Source organism: Bidens hawaiensis, unplaced genomic scaffold, assembly GCF_021521415.1.
Source record: "Bidens hawaiensis isolate Kalapana, Puna unplaced genomic scaffold, B.hawaiensis_p1.1 tig00003902_1, whole genome shotgun sequence".
NCBI lineage: Eukaryota > Viridiplantae > Streptophyta > Magnoliopsida > Asterales > Asteraceae > Bidens > Bidens hawaiensis.
Genome location: NW_027491226.1, coordinates 440,613 through 446,612, shown reverse-complemented (window position 1 = coordinate 446,612; position 6,000 = coordinate 440,613).

Below are 6,000 nucleotides of genomic sequence, written 5' to 3'. Positions count from 1 at the left end.
TCGGTTTGGGAAACAAGGGCTCTTGAACTTGAGCTTGTTTTGCCCTTGTGAGAATTTCCACCAATCCTTGGAACCCCCTGACTAGAATTCTGTCCCATGTGTCTCTTTCCACTAGCCTTGCTTCCTTTTCCCTCAGAAACTTCGGTGACTCGAATATCATTTGCTGGTTTGGATGGGTTGGTGCATTCTCTAGCAAAGTGACCCAGCTCATTACAGTTGTAACACCTGAGTTTCTCCTTATCAAACCCGATCCTTTTAGCATCAGTATCTTTAAAGCTATCCTTGCCATATTTTTTCATGAAGTTAATGGCACGATGAACAGCCATGGCCATTTGATACTTGATATCCATTTTCTTGAGATCTTTCTTTTTGATGTCATTAAGATCACCTTGTTCAAATGATAGGGGCAAAAGTTTTCCCTGTAGCAGCTCCTCATGACTCGAGAGAAAAGCATGAACCAGTGCAATGTTTGAGTCATTGATGTGTGGAACAGTGTAAGAGCTGCTAGAGTTGGGTTGACTTTTGGAGGAAGAATTGATTCCATGGGCTTTCAAATCTTGCTCAACAGCTTTGTTTACAACATCTTGAATGGATCCCGAACTGGATGAAGTAGATGAGTTTGCAACAGAAAAGAAAGCAGTGTTCTGAGTTGGCAAAATTGTAGTAGTTTTGGTTCCAGTCACAAGGTACATGTTCTGGTGAGATTGGCTAAGAAAGGCAGATGTCATTGTTGATCCTGTTGTGATGCCTGCTTGGTTCAGTGAACTCATATGGTTGTTCAATCTCATCTGGTCATCTAAATCAAATGACTTGATAGTTGAAATCAAGTCTTGAGTTGAAGTGGCATTGAGGTTTGTTTTTCTCTTGATTGTAACAGTGTTTGTGATCCAAGAAAATGGCAAAGAGTTCAACAACTTGTGGTTTGATTCAGATACATTAATAATCACCTTTGCACTTCTCATTCGAGCTAACAGTTTCTCAAATCTCTATATAAGATCACTAACACTTTCTCCTTGTCAATGATTGAACATGTTAAATATAACATTCGTTATTTTTCAAACTGAAAAAAACCCGACCCATTTCGAATTTTTTGGTTTTTTTTTATGAATATATATATATATATATATATATATATATAATAATAATAATATTTTCAAGCTCGTTTCATGTATTTTGCGACATTCGTTAATTATCATTTGAATTTATACTCGTAATCGTTAAACCGGCTCATTTCATCATTTTTAGTTCGATGTTCATCATTTATATTATATTCCCGTTGATTTAAGATTGTTTCTCATTCATTTTCTATTCATTTAGTTTGATAAATGAAATTCCGGGATTAACGTTTTTGTTTAAAGTTCTTAATTAAACGATTTACAAACTTTCAGGTATAATACGGAAATTAACCAAATTGAAAACTTTTATTTCATCTTTAATATATTTCAAAGTTCAAGGTGTAAAATGGTAATTATAGTTTAAATTGGATTTAAAAGAAACATTAAACTTCAAGGGCTGTTAGTGTAAAGTTTATTTAAATTAACATATTTATGAAATAATCAGCCACCACCTTTCTACTCTTACGTTTTTCCGGCGATGACCAGATTCTGGCGAGACTAAAATTCCGGCGAGTATAAAACACAATCAAAACGCCAAATATAAACCAATTAAAGACTGTAACGCATTTATACCAAGCCAAAGACTATTAATCGTCGTCATTCATTCATAATAATGACTTGTAACGAACCAATTAAATCCGTAACACCGAAACCGCCGGCCGGAATTTTTTTTAAAATTCAATAAAGACAATTCAAGACTTTACGTTCTAAATTTATCCTATAAATAGGGTCCTAACCTTCGTCTAAATTCGTTGACAACACCCATTTACACTGATAAACTCTCTTCAATCACAGATTAATCCTTCAAAGCTCGTTTTTCCGGCGACCGTGGTTCACCGTCACTCCTTAACCATTACGTGTAATTTTTATATGCTTTTGATTAGTTTTTAGCTGTAAACCAAAACCCCTAAATTAATTTTACCGAACGTGGAACCCATTAACGGCTTGAAATCTAGGGTTTTGATGAAGAAGATGAGTTAGTGTTTATATATATATATATATATATATATATATATATATATATATATATATATTCTCTTTTCCATTCTATAACCAAACAAGTAACTAGTACAGATGGTTTATTCTTGTGTGTGCGGGATGAGAGACCCGGGTTTGAACCGGGTCTGCCTCATTCCTTTTTAGGTTTTATTCCTTTAATCATTATTTCATTATTAATAAATCATTTAATTTATCATAATAAATCAATTAAATTATTTAAAAATCATAATAAATCAAATATAATTATTTTTAACCTAAATAAAATTTTTATAAATTTTAATTTATCACTTTCATCTAATACCTAACCATCACATTCGTTAAACCTTTTCAACTAATTTTTTTTTTCTTTTTATTTACTTTAAAATTCGTTAAATCGTTGAAAGTGAGTTTATAATTTTCGCTGCATTAAATTTAATTCAATAGCTTTAAATTTAATTAAACTTTTGATTCATTAGGTCTTCATTCGTTAAACCGAAATTCGTTAGTTTTAGTAGTACTTCGTTAACTTAGTTTATAGTTTCGTCACGCTAGATTTAATTCATTAGCCTTTAATTCGTTAGTTTTAACTCGTTAAACTCTTTTGTTTCAATTCGATAAATTATATTTCGTCAACCGTAACCCTTTAACTGTAAAATTTGCTAGTTTATATTTTGTTAACCGATTGTTAGTTTATAACCCGTTAACCTTAAAACGTTAAAATTAGTTAGCTTTTATTTCGTTAACTTTAATGCGTTATTATAATTATAATTATAATTATTCGAGAAAAGTTTTCCATTTAAAATCCATTAAAACTTAGAATAATACTATAATGCCATAAGGTAATAAAATATATATTAAAATAATGCTTAAATTCCGTTAACCCTTTTAATCCCGTTAGTTTATCCTTAAATATTTGTATATATTTTATTTATAATTCGAGAAGTTCAATCGTTTCGGATTCTTTAACGTACCTTCGGTTGCTTCGATTTCGTTAAACGCGCTTTCGCTTTTTATTTCAAATTGATCTTCGACTTCAAGGTGGGTTTTCATAACCCCAATTTAAACCTTTATTTTTGGGGTGTAGCATGTTACAAGCTTTTATCGATTGTTATGTCATCATTTTAAAACCGATTCAATTGTGTGTCTAAACATGTTTATATTATCTAACCAATTCGTTTATGATTACCTTACGTGAAATTATGTGCAATGTGTTTATCGTTTATGGTTGTTACATCAAACATCAAAGTGGGAGGGTCCGACGGAACGTACCTGCGTCGCCTATTCTATGTCCCTGTTTGACTAAATGGTGGTTATCATTCCCCTAGGTTGGGGCGTTATTTACATACTTGTTATCACCTACGTATGGTTGATATTATTGCATGAGATATATGAATCGAGAAATTTCATATTATATATATATACTTCAAACTTATTAATTCTCACCAACTTAAATGTTGACAAAAATATATTATTTTCAAAGTGCTGCAGGTTAAATCGATGATGTGCTAAGGATGAAGATCCTTAGTATACCTTTGGTTATTTAAATAAAAAACTTATTTGTGATTCGATGAATTGTATATTGTCTCTTTTACTTTATGAACAATTTATGTACTTGATATGCTATGAAATGAAATAAATATAATTATTGTCTCTTTAATAGTGTTACGAGCTTATGAGTGATCTGTACGTTACACCCAGGCGTATTCCGCTTAAAGCCAAGGTGTTACATTAAATTCTTCTTTCAACGTAGCCATACGGTTGTCCCTCATCTCAGCACTTCCTTCAATCTTTTCTGCAAGAGCATCCCATAAACCCTTTGCAGTGGTGTGTTCTCTGAGTGTATGAGTAACTTCATTGGATAGACACACAGTCAGGGTAAGGAAAATCATTCATCTTCTACTAAAAGCAGTCTATCAGCCTCATCATATGCTTCAACAGGTTTTGGCTCGGGTCCTGTTATTGTTGCAACCATTGGAACATGAGTACCAATCTCTAAAGATCTCAGAAGACTAGAATCAGTGAGCTTGATGAAGTTTTTAAATCTCCATTTGAAATCAGTGAACTTACTTTCTAAGGTCATAAACTTCGGAGGCTTAGTGGTCGTTCCGGCCTCATTCTCAAGCAACAATTAACTTTTCAACAACTCGGAGTCAATAGTCATGATGTAAAACAGTTTGTAGTAGCAAGAGTCTTCAAAATCAGAAAGATTCACAAGTCCAGAAAGTTCGGGTCGCACAAGGATGCGATTAGAAAATTTTCTTCAAACAAATCGCATAAGCATGTGATGCGATTGGTTTCATATTGAAACAAATCGCATGAGCATGCAATGCGATTGGATTGAGGAGTGCGATGCGATTGAAATTTTGAAATGCGATGCGATTTAAAAATTTCAAGAGATGCAATTTATTTCTAATGCGATGCGATTTAACTTTTCTCTGCGATGCGATTCAAGTTCCCGTGCGATGCAATTCAAGTTCCCATGCGATGCGATTTGTTTTATTTCTGGAAACTTAATCTTTCTTGGAAGTTGTTTTGTACTTTTGTACCAACTTTAGCATATTTTTCTTAGAAGCAAGTACACCAACTACCACTTATGATCATGCGATTGGAATGTTCTAATCATGTATCTTCAACACAAAAACACACAAATCACAAAACGAACACCTTGAATCTTTGTATTTTTCACCAAGAAACCCTTAGACTCACAAATTTCGTTTAGAACCCGTAAACCTTTGTGGTTTTCTTGTAGAACCCGAAGACACACAATCTTTAAGCAAGCACCCGTAAACTTTTGTATTTAACAAGAAAACCCGTAAAATCTTGAAACTTTCTTTTGGAACCCGTGGACACACAAGTTTCTTTACAAACACTTCTTGAAACTCATAAGCAAGATCAAAACCCAAGGTTGTGATCCAAGAACCTCAACTAATTAAGCTGAAAGCTCTGATACCAATTGTAGGTCCCGAGAATGGATCTAACAACTATTCTTGGATCAATCTAACTTAGTGCTTAGCCGAAATCACACTAAGTACCTTAGATCTCGGATCTTCCTTTGAGAGTATTATTTCGGCTTTTGAGAGATGAGAGAGTTAGTTGGATGGATAAGATTTTTTAAAAGCTTGTGTGTTGCATGACCATGTCTCGTGTTTATAGGGAGAGCATGGCATGCAACCATTCTAATGATAATTGCCTAATGGGCTCTTGTTTATAATGGCCTCGGGCCCAATACATCATAATTAACAAAGACTTTAACATACAAAATGCATACAATACAAAAGACTAAACATATACAAAACATGGCCCAGCAAGCTCGGTCTCGATAAGTAAACAAGCTTTATTTAAGGCTCATAATTTGTACCCTATTGCTAACAAAAACTAACAGGTTCTTCGGTTAGCAATTGAAGTTTGCCAGCTAGCATCTTCACGGCAGATAACTGTTTTAAATGGAGGTTAAAGTGGTATATTATTTAAACCTTTGTATGATTTTGAGATTTTGTAATTCATTTAAATGGATTCTTTATGATTCATATTACAATGATGCCGTTGAAGTAAAATCTCTAGTTGTACAAGTTGTTGTAATAGGGATCTGGGATATGGAAACATGCGGTGGAAGGTACAATTCGTTTTGACTTTTGTTTTACTGTTTATAGTTTAAACAAATGAGGTAGACTGATTAAATATTAACTTTATCTTACATAAATGGTCTTTTAGGGTATTTCATTTTCTAACCTCATGTATGTGACAAAGAATAGCATAAAAAATATGGTTTCAAACTTGAAAGCTAATTTAGGACAAGTTTAAGGTTCTATCGCCGTAAGTCTGCACTCAAATATCGCAGCAAAGACGCATTTAAGTTAGAGGGTGGATAACTTAGATGCAAAAATGGATAAACTAGTGAAGATATGAA